Source organism: Marmota marmota, unplaced genomic scaffold, assembly GCF_001458135.2.
Source record: "Marmota marmota marmota unplaced genomic scaffold, marMar, whole genome shotgun sequence".
In the NCBI taxonomy this organism is placed as follows: domain Eukaryota; kingdom Metazoa; phylum Chordata; class Mammalia; order Rodentia; family Sciuridae; genus Marmota; species Marmota marmota.
The window spans coordinates 2,631,926-2,643,868 of NW_026000138.1; the positions used below are offsets into that span (position 1 = coordinate 2,631,926).

General features: G+C 45.5%; 1 long non-coding RNA gene across 1 annotated transcript; it reads left to right on the forward strand.

The window, feature by feature from the left end:
* The first annotated feature begins 42 nt into the window (after positions 1-42).
* On the forward strand, positions 43-4,528 carry LOC125611233. The gene is made up of 3 exons (XR_007341371.1): positions 43-312; positions 2,475-2,599; positions 4,480-4,528. It is a non-coding gene; the product is annotated as an uncharacterized LOC125611233 (long non-coding RNA).
* The last annotated feature ends 7,415 nt before the right edge of the window (positions 4,529-11,943 follow it).

Here is an 11,943-nt window from a genome sequence, read left to right on the forward strand (position 1 = left end):
CCGCCCACAGCCGCGGGCGCGCAGCTGCTCGTGTCCGCGCCTCTTCCTGGAAGCGCCACAAGTCCGCAGGCTTTGCTGCGCTCCTGCTCTTGGCGTGCCCCTTCGCAGCTGTGCTATGGCCCTGCTCCCAGAGCTCAGACTCCTGGGTCGAGCCGTCTAAGGTCACCTTTGAGCGCCTTCTGAGGCACGTTTTCCCCTTGGAACAAGGTGGCGCAAAGTCTGTTGGAAAAACAGCAAGCTGAGGTCTGAAGTTGTTTCGGTGTTTATTGAATGCCTACTGGGTGCCAACACTGTTCCTGGCGCTAAGGACAGGTAGGCTGGTGAACAAGAGACAAAAATCCCTTGCTCTCTTGGAGCTCACATTCTAGCGGCAGAGACACACAAACACTGATAAGTACATTTCAATACTTTAGAAGGTTGTAAATGTGTGGGAAAATATAAAATAGGGTAAGGAGGGGTAGTACCAGGGATGCCGTTTAAATTTTAGAATGTTAGGAGCTTTTAATTTATTTTGGCTTACACTTTCAAGCATCTGACACGCATTGGGCCTGGCAGTACCCCATTAATAAGTTTCCTAACAGTGAACTCTCAAACCCATTCAATAGGTGTCTTCTGAGTACACATTAAGAAAAGTGTGAAGCTGAGGGATTCCAAGAAAATGCTAACCTTCGTGGAATTTTATATTTGGGGGCCAGACAGTAAGTACACACCTTTTTGACTAGGTCACATTTGAGCTGATACCTGAGCCAGCAATGCAGAGCCAGGGCCTAGCACTCCAGGGGGAAGGGAACTGCAAAAGAAACACTCTAAAGTTGAGCTCTCTGGCTGTTGGAGCGTTAGAAAGCCAATTTTCCTTGGTGGGGAGTGGGGAAGAGGTGAGCAGAGGCAGAGTACTGGGCTTAAGAATTGCCAACTAGGATATCAGTTCCAGGGCAGAAACCTATTGACTTCACAGCTTCTAGCCCTAGCATTTGAGAAGACCCCTTGGCACATACTCAGCACTCAGGAAATATTTGTTGAGTGAATAAATGTGAGAGAAACAAGACTGAATTAGCCTGACAGAATTAGCCCATAAAGTCACCGGCATGTGGCATTCCAGGTCTGCAAATGTGACAATTTACTATTGTTACCACTAGAGGGCGGCCCTCAACCCAACCGCATTATGGGATAAGACTGAAGGCCACCGTCTTCCCAAGTTTCTGGGATTGCTCCAGACGCGGCCCTCCGTGTTTTTATGAAGATTGGAAACTTGGGATTTGAAGTCTCACCCCTCTGGGCTTGTTTCTCTGGGAGTCTTTGTACTTGTTACTCCTTCCCTTTGTCTCAGTTCAGATATCACCTGTAGAGACTTTCCCTAACCAAGCAGCCCATTGGTTGTTCACTCTGATGTTTTCCCTTCATACCTCTGATCACCACAGTATCTGAAGTCACCTAGCTTGCTTATTTGTTGCCCTGTTTGTCCCTGTTCCCCACTGGCAGAAGACCTTCCTGAGAGTGGAGTTCATGCTTCCCAAAAGAAAGCAGTTCAATGAATAAAATAATGAATGTCCCTTATTACAGAGAAACCCCATCTGGGGATACACAATATCCAGAGGTGGATGGGGTCTGAGGTCTGGAGGGGGAAGAGACTGAAAGCCAAGAGCAGAGATTTGCTGACTGAGGAGGAACAAAAGGACCTGGGGGTGGTGATTCAGAAAGGGAGTGAGGATGGTTTCCTTTTCAAGTTCCTACATCATTCCCTTCCCCCTCTTCTAAGTTTCTAGTTTTGAATCTCATCATTTGCACAAATCAGAAATAATAAAAAGGGCCAGGATATAGCTTCGGGATAGAGCATGTGTGAGGACCTAGGTTCAACCCCATGGGGAGGGTCTGGGAGGGTCTGCCTCCTGTCTCAGAGTGCTCAAGGGCCAGTTTGTAATAACTTGACCTTGTTAGAGCCAGATGCACCAAACCCATATTTAACGAATGGAGAAACTGAGACCTCAGACAGAGAGAGGGGGAGAGCACCTTGCCAAAGGACACAAAATCTAGACTTCCAATTCCTGCAATGCCTTCATCACGCATGGCTCCCCCTTATAGCTTGGAGGTGTGCTCTTGTCCTTTGGGGGCTTACATCTGAAAAAGCCAAATAAAATATTTTCAACCAACTATGCACAAGGTTATAGAAATCCAACTGAAAGGACTGTGGCTATCTGGCCCATGCTGACCAATGGCCACAGTCCAGGGCTGATCAAAGGTGTCATGAGCTGCCTTGGGAGGTAGCAAGTTCTCCTTCACGTGGGGTAAAAAAGTAGTTATCACTAAACTAGTGCTTCCTAATGACAGGCACTATTCTAAGCACTGTAGCATATTAAATATGTAAGATTATGTTATCTAATACCAAATTATTTAGTTTATTATTTTACTAAATATGTTACATTAAACTTGGGAATTCTTCACAATAATCCCATGGTGTTAATGTCACCATTTTACAGATGAGAAAAATGAGGCCCAGAAGAAGTAGTAGGATAGGTCTTTTAACCCAGTTGATGGGTTTCCAGAATCCGGAACTTCACAGCAACCTTGATCATCCCTGTCCCCAACATCAGAGTTTCCAAAGGTATGTTTGTTAAAATGCAAGTAATGAAAACCCATCCAAGCAGTTTAACTTTAGCAACTTTTTCAGTCAAAGTCTGAGAACCACTGAGCTAGATGGTATTTAGGGTTCAAGTATTTTGAGTCTTTTATGGTGCTGAAGGTTGTGTGTCCCATTGGCTGCTCAGTTGCAATGTGACCTTGGACAAATTACCCAACCTCTCTGAGCCCTGATTCTCTAAGCAAAGATGAGATATTACAGATATCTACTCGTGGACCCCAAAGTTGGACGCCCAAGCCTTCACTCAGATATTCAGCAGAGGTCAATCTGATATCCAGCTCTGGAGAAACCCTCTGGGTCCTCTTTTTTTTTTTTTAATTTTTTAATATTTATTTTTCAGTTTTCGGCCGACACAACATCTTTGTTTGTATGTGGTACTGAGGATCGAACCCGGGCCGCACGCATGCCAGGCGAGCGCGCTACCACTTGAGCCACATCCCCAGCCCCTCTCTGGCTCCTCTTGCCCAACAAGTTCTCAAAGAAATGTCCACTTACATTTTGTTCAAAAGGCATGCTTTCTTGGAGCCATTATGATAGCTTGACTCTTCTCACTGCTCTAAAGCTAGAACCCCTCCCCCCCAATTAGTAATAATAAAAGAGCCACCATTTCTTGATCTTCTACTCTTGCAGAATAGTACTTGTATACCTGAGGTGATGGGAAGCTCACTCATTCTGAAAGCCATCATGTGTGTATCATTTGTTTCTAATGGTTCAAGACTTGTCCTGTGGAGCTGATATCAGCCTCCCTGTCAGCAAGTCCCTATATGTGTCACATAGAATGTGTGAAATCCTTCTGCCACCCTACCCCGGTGCCAGCTTCACATTGGAAGGCAGTTCTGAATGAGCCAGATTTTCATAGTCAATGAATTGGGGTTAAAAGGCTAGAAAAAAATTTAGAGCCTGGCACGGTGGCACATGCCTGTGATCCCAGCAGCTAAGGAGGCTGAGATAGGAGGATCACAAGTTCAAAGCCAGCCTCAGCAAAAGCAAGGCAATAAGCAACTCAGTGAGACCCTGTCTCTAAATAAAATGCAAAATAGAGCTGGGGATGTGTCTCAGTGGTAAGTGCTCTGGAGTTCAATTCCTGGTACCAAAAAAAAAAATAAAGAAAAAAAGGGCTGAGGTTGTGGCTCAGTGGTAGAGCACTTGCCTAGCATATATGAGGCCCTGGGTTTGATCCTCAGCACCACATAAAGATAAATAAATAAAATAAAAGTATTGTATCCATTTACAACTACAAAAAAAGATATTTAAAAATAAAATTTAGAGACTATCAAGGGACTAGTGCAAAATTCATAATTAGGTTTTGTGTCTGTGTTGATCTCAAAAGGATTCTCTGGACTGGGAGTTTAGAGACCATTCTGTGGGGAACGTATGCTTTGCCTCCTGCTCCCCAGTTCTTCAACTGGTAGGGCTCAGTCCAGACCCATACCCCAGCCCCTATCAGAAAAATGTCTGGGTTCATGGGTTTGTACCTATACCTTTTTTTTTGGTGTGTGGGGAGAAGTACTAGGGATTGAACCAGGGCCTGATGCATGCTAGGTGGGTGCTCTACTACTGAGCTGCATCCCCAATCTTTTTTCTTTTTTCTTTTTTTTAATAAATATTTTTGTAGTTGTAGATGGACACAATACCTTTATTTTATTTGTTTATTTTTATGTGGTTCCTGGGATCAAACCCAGTATCTCATGCATGCTAGGCAAGTGCTCTACCACTGATCCACAACCCTGGCCCATCCCCAATCTTTTAAGACAAGATCTCACTAAGTTGACCAGGCTGGCCTCAAACTTGTGATCCTCTGTCTCGTCTTCCCAATCAAACTGATTTTTTTTTTTTTTGTACAGGGATTGGACCTAGAGGTGCTTCACAACTGAGCCACATCTCAAGCCCTATTTTTATTTTTTATTTAGAGACAGAGTCTCACAAAGTTGCTTAGAGCTTTGAACCTGTGATCCTCCTGCCTCAGCCTTCCAAGCCACTGAGATTATAGGTGTGCACCACTGTGCCTGGCAAAATTTAAAAAAAAAAAAATTTAATTAAATAAATCTTGAAGTAGAGGTAAGTCTTTCAATTTTGTTCTTTTTCAAAATTAGCAGTGTTAAATCCTTTATATATGTTTTGTAGTAAAATATTGGAATAAATTTTATCAGTGAATATTTTGGTGATATTGAGGAATATCAGGTATCCTTTAAAGGGGTGGGACATCAGCAGGATTAAATGTCTTCCTAGAAGCTGGGCACAGTGGTGCAGGCCTGTAATCCCAGCAACTCAGGAGGCTGAGGCAGGAGGATTCCAAGTTCAAGACCAGCCTCAGCAATTTAACAAGACCCTGTCCCAAAATAAAAAATAAAAAGGGCTGAGGATGTAACTTAGTGGTAAAGTGCCCCTGAGTTCTAACACCAGTACAGAAAACAAAGAAACAACAACAACAAAACAATAGGCAGACACACCCAGAGGAAGGCGATGTGAGGAGACAGACATTGGATAAGAGAGCTGTCTATAAGACAAGGAACACTGGAGGCTACCAGAAGCTGGGAGAAAAGCCTGAACAGGTAGATCTTCTCCTTAACCCCTCAGAGCATGAGGTCCTGCTGATACACTGATTTTGGGCAAGATCGTGCAACTTCACTGGTATGGCTATAGATATCAGCTGATTTCAGACTTCTGGTCTCCAGAACTAGGGGACAATAAATTTCTGTAGTTCAAAGCCCCTAGGTTGTGACATGAAGGGCTGTTATAGCAGCATTTAGAGATTTCTGTAAGTAAGTGAGCTGGGTGGGGCCTTAGCCAGCCAAGGAAGTGGAATCTTAGCGTGTTTGTGGGCGGGGGCTGCCAGTGTGTTCAGAATATCAAGAGAGATTAGAAAACCGCAGACTTTGGATCAAGGCTCACCTGGATTTGAACCCCTGATTTGACAGTTTATAATTGTGCCACAGTTTATAACTGTGCAAGCAACCCAACCTCTCAAAGCCCCATCTGTCAACTGGCAACAGGGATTGAGTATTCCACGAAAGAACATTTGTCTGGCATTCAGTACAGCGCTCAATAAGTGGTAGCTACTCTTTTCCCTCTTGCGGGATATACTGTGCTCAGAGAAGGAGGACTGCCTCATTCCAAACCCAATGAATTGGCTGATCTGATTTTACCAAAGGCCATATATTCTTGAGACTCCAACTAGGAAAAAGAGGTACCAGAAGAGAGGAATTAATACAGAGCTGCCCCACAGGCTGTGGAAGGCCCGTGGAGGGGGGCAAACCAGAGGGGAAGCCCCTACAAATTAGCAAGAGCAGGGGGTCTACCATCACTCCGACTGCTAGAAGGATGGAGACAGGAGGCGGCGTTTCTGGACCCAGGAGGGATTGGAGACACCAGGTAGGCTCAGTAAGTCTCCTGATTTGGCCGCTCCAAGGGTTGGCCTTCCTGTGGTCCAGAGGACAGCAGAGGAAAGGCAAGGGATGCATTTGAGGGCAAAGAAACCCAGCCCCAGCCCTAGGGAGTAAGGTTCAATTTACTCTATCGAGCCTCAGATTTCCCATCTAGAATCAAGCATACTAATAGCACCTACTCACACAGATCAGTTGTGTACATAAAAGGAGAGAATGCACATTAATGGTTTGGCTCAGTGCCTGGCACATGGTAGGCAGTGTGGATGCTGAGGAATGACCGATGGTGTGAACTGTTTTCCACTCAGGAAGCAAGCAAGGAGGGGCCTGGGAATAAATTCAAGGTACAGACACAGTGCGAGCGTGGGTGATATTTTTATCCTAGAGATGCATTCATCTGTCCTATGTCCATTCTAAGCTGGTGAGTTTATCAGACTCTTTTTAGAAGTCCTGACTCAGGGTAGGCCACTCCAGGTTCTGGGTAGTTGGAAGTTTGGGCTCCTTGCTCCCTCTCAAAAGGATTTTAAATCCACTCAATTTTTAGTTGGTGCCTCTGCCTCCAACTGCGGCTGCCAAACTTCACTTGCCTCCCCCAGCCTGGGGCTGAGCCATTCCCAGGATCTCTCTTTGTATAATTAAAAAGAAAAATAGAACAGCTGATGTTGCCAAACATGTATTTAAAGTGACACCCTGAGTTCAGGGAGTGAAAAATAAAAACGTTTAAGGTTTAGATTAAAAGTCTCGGTGCTCGGCCGTCTCCTGACCCTGGGATTTCTCCACAGCCTGGCCGCCTTTAATCCCCTGCCCTGGCTCATAAAAGCCTTTTAGACCGAGGGCATTTATTTCCCGGAGAGCTGTTCCAGGATAATCACATAAAAACGCTGGGCGTCCAGGGAACAGCCTGTCGAGCACAGGGTGGCTGTGTGAGGCCCCAGGGAAAGAGGGGAAATTGGAGTGCTCATTACCAGAGACACCCTGTTCCTTCACTGTGCCCTTTCCCACCACATCCAACCACCAGAAGATCTAGCCAGCTTAGGCACTTAACACCTTAAAATCTGAGCTCCTTCCTCCAGCTTCTTCCTTCTCATCCAGGCTGCCATTGCTGCTCATCCACATATCTGCTGTCACCTGCCCCCAGACTCTGGTTACTCTTGATCCTCCTAAAGCCAATTCTGTAACAGCAGCCAGAAAAATCAATAACCTACACATCATCACGTCCCTTCTCTGGTTGTATTAGTTTCCTATTGCTGCTGTAACAAGTGATCACAAATGTAATGGCTCAACACAACACCAGTTTATTCCCTTAAGCCTTCTGGAAGTCAGAAGTCCAACATGAATTGGCAAGGGCTAAAATTAAGGTGATGGCAGGGCTGGCTCCTTCTGGAGGCTCTAAAAGGAAAACTCAGTTCCTTACCTTTCTCACCTTCTAGCGGATGCCAGTGGTCCTTGGCTTGTGGCCCCTTCCTGTATCTTCAAAGCACACCACTCCGGTCTCTGTTTCCATCATGCCACCTCCCTTTCTGTCTACCTCTTGCATGGACACTTGTGATGACATTAAGCCCAGGATAATCTCCACATCTTGAGATCCTTCACAGCTGCAAAGCCCTTTTTCCATATAAGATCACGTAGTCACAGATTCTAGGGAATAGGACATGGATAGCACAAGACCATCATTTAGCCTGCTATATTTTGGAAGCCCCACCCAAGCTCCTTACCTGGGAAGATCTGTCTGATCTAAGCCTTTTACTATGTCCCCAAACCATAGTCTCCTTCCTCTCTCCCTCTCTTACGCAGGTGCCCTCATTGCCCTCATTTTTCTTTCCACAGGTCAAGTTCATTATTATCTCAAGGCCTTGATGTGTATGATTCCCTGTGCCTGTAATGTTCTTTCCCCAGATTGTTACAGAATACACTGGATGTTTATGTTTATGGTCCCCCTAAAACTCATATGTTGAAGCCTAATTCCGAAAGGCAGATTATTAGTAGGTAAGGCCCTTGGGTGGTGAATAGGTCATGAGGGTGGAACCTCATGAGGGAGATTTAGATCCTTATTAAAGAGGCCCCAGGAACCCTCATCCCTTCCACCACATAAGCATCTAGCAAGAAGGTACCCCTGTGAATCAGGAAGCAGGTCCTCACCTGCTGCATCTTGGACTTAAAAACTGGAGCTGGGTGCAGTAGCACATACCTGTAATCCCAGTGGCTCTGGAGGCTGAGACAGGAGGATCACAGGTTCAAAGCCAGCCTCAGCAACAGCGAGGTGCTAAGCAACTCAGTGAGACATTATCTCTAAATAAAACACAAAATAGGGCTGAGGATGTGGTTCGGTGGTCAAGTGCCCCTGAGTTCAATCCCTTGTACCCCGCCTCAAAACAACAACAACAACAAACAGTTGGCTTCTTCCCTTCTAGAGGTTGGCTCAGCAGTCACCCTCTCAGACAGGCCTTTCCCTGGTGAATCCATCTCGCTGACCCTCCCTCTGGCCTCCTCTCTCTCATCACCTCAGTTTACTTAGTGTCAACATAAGTCCTTTTTGTTACATGCCTTTAACATTTTTGTTTATCAGGATGTGAACATGAGAGAAAAACTCTCCCTTGCCTTGTTCATTACTGTCTCCCCAGTGACTGGTACGCTGGTCTCTTGATCAGTGCTCAGTGGGTGGATGGAAGGAAGGGTAGATGTATGGGTTTATGTGTGCGTGAGTAGATGAATGGAAGGATGGACAAGTGGCAGGGAGGGTGGATGGATGGATGAGTGAGCAGGTGGATGGATGGCAGTATGTGTGTATGTACATGTGGGTGAACAGCCGGCCGGCTGGCTTAGACTTCCAATTTGGTCTCTGAGTTCAAGTGTCTGGGACTCAGAATCAGGATGAAGTAGGACAGAAATGCAGGATCATGCAACAGTTGAGAGCTTCTTGCATGTCAGGCCTCCTGTAATTAATTCCTACATGCAATTCATCATATATTTATTTTATTTTATTTCTTTCTATTTATTTATTTTGAGAGAGAGAGAATTTTTTTAACATTTATATTTTTAGTTTTTCGGCGGACATAACATCTTTTGTTTTTTTTTGTATGTGGTGCTGAGGATCGAACCCGGGCCGCACGCATGCCAGGCGAGCGCACTACTGCTTGAGCCACATCCCCAGCCCTAAATGTTTATTTTTTAGTTGTACACAATACCTTTATTTTTTGTTTATTTATTTTTTTATGTGGTGCTGAGGATCAAACCCAGGGCCTCGCACATGCTAGGCAAGAACTCTAGGGCTGGGGATGTGGCTCAAGCGGTAGCGTGCTCGCCTGGCATGCGTGCGGCCCGGGTTCGATCCTCAGCACCACATACAAACAAAGATGTTGTGTCCGCCGAGAACTAAAAAATAAATATTAAAAAATTCTCTCTCTCTCCCACTCTCTCTTTAAAAAAAAAAAAAAACAACTCTAATGCTGAGCCACAACCCCAGCCCATTAATTGGATTTTTTTTTTTTTTAAGTACTGGAAATCCAACCCAGGGCCCTTATGCACGATAGACACCCAACTATACCCCCATCCCTCTGTAAAAAAATTCCAGGGTTTTAAATTCCAAGATCTAGACTGGCCTCAAACTTGGGATCCTCCTGTCTCAGTCTCCTGAGTAGCTGGGGTTACAGGTGTGTACTGCTATTCCCAGTCAATTCAAATTTATTAAATGCCCACTGTGCCAAGCCTGATAGAAGTGATTGATTCACGTATTACTTATTCAATCTGAGCAGCATGTATCAAATGACTGTTGAATGATGAGTGTGAACTTATTCAATGCAATGTACATTTTATCAAGCATCTACTGGATGTCACTGTCCCCAATCAATGCCTGGGTATATAGTAGCTCAGTAAGTGTCTGAATGAATTAGTGCCCCTGAGGAGTCCCTGGTCTTCCTGCTGAAATGCCTGTAAATAAATAACTCTCACATACAAAGATAAAGGCTATAATGTGGGTGTGTTCAGAGTACAGAGGGCCCCTTATCACCTTGTACTGCCAGGTACCTTTCTCAGAAACTTATCTTTTCTCCTGGAAACAGCTCTTTGAAGGTGAGGTCCTACCAGTCCCTTTCATTTGCTTGGCCATCCCCTGGCACCTCTGCCTGTGTAGCTCAATCTCCATCAAGGTCTGGGCTCTGAGTACTGCACTTTCCTCTCACCTGGCGAGAGGGCAGCAGCTGAGGTCTATACTGATGCTGCTGGTGGTAAGGCTGCAGCCCAGTAGGCTGCCCACCCTCTATTTGGCCTGACTTTTCCAGGTATCAAATAAAGAATTTGAGGCAAGCATGGTGGTGCATGCCTGTAATCCCAGCTACTCAGGGACCTGAAGTATGAAGATCTCAAGATGGAGGCAACCTTGGCAAATTTGTGAGACCCTGTTTCAAAAGGCCTAGGGATATAGCTCAGTGGATGTAGCTCATGCATTTGCCTAGCATGTGCAAGGCCCTGGGTTTGAGCCCCAGTGCTGGGGATTGGTGGGGAATGGATTTTTTACTCTTCTTTCTTGTTTAAACCACTTGCCTGGATTTTATAATAGGAAATTAATTCTTTTTTAAAGTATAGAGGTAGTGAGCCAGGTGTGGTGGTGCATGCCTGTAATCCTAGCAGCTCAAGAGGCTGAGGCAGGAGGATCACAAATTCAAAATTCAAAGCCAGCCTCAGCAACTTAGTGAAGCTCTAAGCAACTCAGGGAGACCCTGTCTTTACATAAAATACAAAAAGGGTTGGAGGGGCTGAGGATGTGGCTCAAGCGGTAGTGCGCTCGCCTGGCATGCGTGCCGCCCCGGTTCGATCCTCAGCACCACATACAAACGAAGATGTTGTGTCCGCCAAAAACCAAAAAATAAATATTAAAAAAAAAAAACAACAAAAAGGGCTGGGGATGTGGCTCAGTGGTTAAGTGCCCCTGGGCACAAAGCTTTGGGGGGGGGCGGGGCCATACTTCCCTCCCCTCTGATGGCCTCCTATAGATATGCTAGGCCAAGTATTTTTCCACTGACCTACACCCTCAGCCCTTTTGTCTTCTTTTTTCTTTTATTTTGTGCCCTGGGGATTGAATCTAGATCTGGTGCTGGGGTCAAAGCTGACCTTTTGGGGGTTTTGTTTTCCATAGCTGGAGTTCGAACCAAGGGTCTTGTGCCTGGCAGGAAGCTCCTAGGCCACTCTCCCCCATCCTTAGCCCCTTTTTGATTGTTTTGGTGGTGCTGGGGACTGAACCCAGGGCCTTGTGCATGCTAGGCAAGACTCCACCAACTGACTGAGCTACCTCTCCAGTCCCCTTTTTGTTCTTTTTACAGGAGACTTCATTACATAGGCATGATGGATCAAATCCCTGGCCCTTGGTGATCAACTTAACCTTCAGCCCCTCATCCCTCTCTCCTTCCAGGTTATGGGAGTAGGGCTGAAAGTCCCCACCCTGTAAGCCTTCCTGGGTCTTTTCTTAACCAGCCCCCATCCTGAAGCTACTTAGGAATGGTCAGCCTCCAGCCAACTCATCAGCATATAAAAAGACAACCACTTTGGAGATTCCAAGGATTTAAGAAGTCTTATGCCAGGAAACTGTGATGAAGAACATATATTTAAAACATCACAAGCACTAAGCTTAAACATTAGGATATAAACATATGTATAGTTTAAAAAAATAATAATTCACTGTGATCACCAACAGCTTAAGAGAACATTGCGGGCTGGGGATGTGGCTCAAGCGTTAGCACGCTCGCCTGGCATGCCCGGGTTCGATCCTCAGCACCACATACAAATGAAAAGATGTTGTATCTGCCAAAAACTAAAAAAATAAATAAATAAAAAATTCTCCCTCTCTCTCTCACACACACACACACACACACACACAACACACACACACACAGCTCATCCATGAAGAGACGGTCAGGTGGTCGCGTTCCTCAG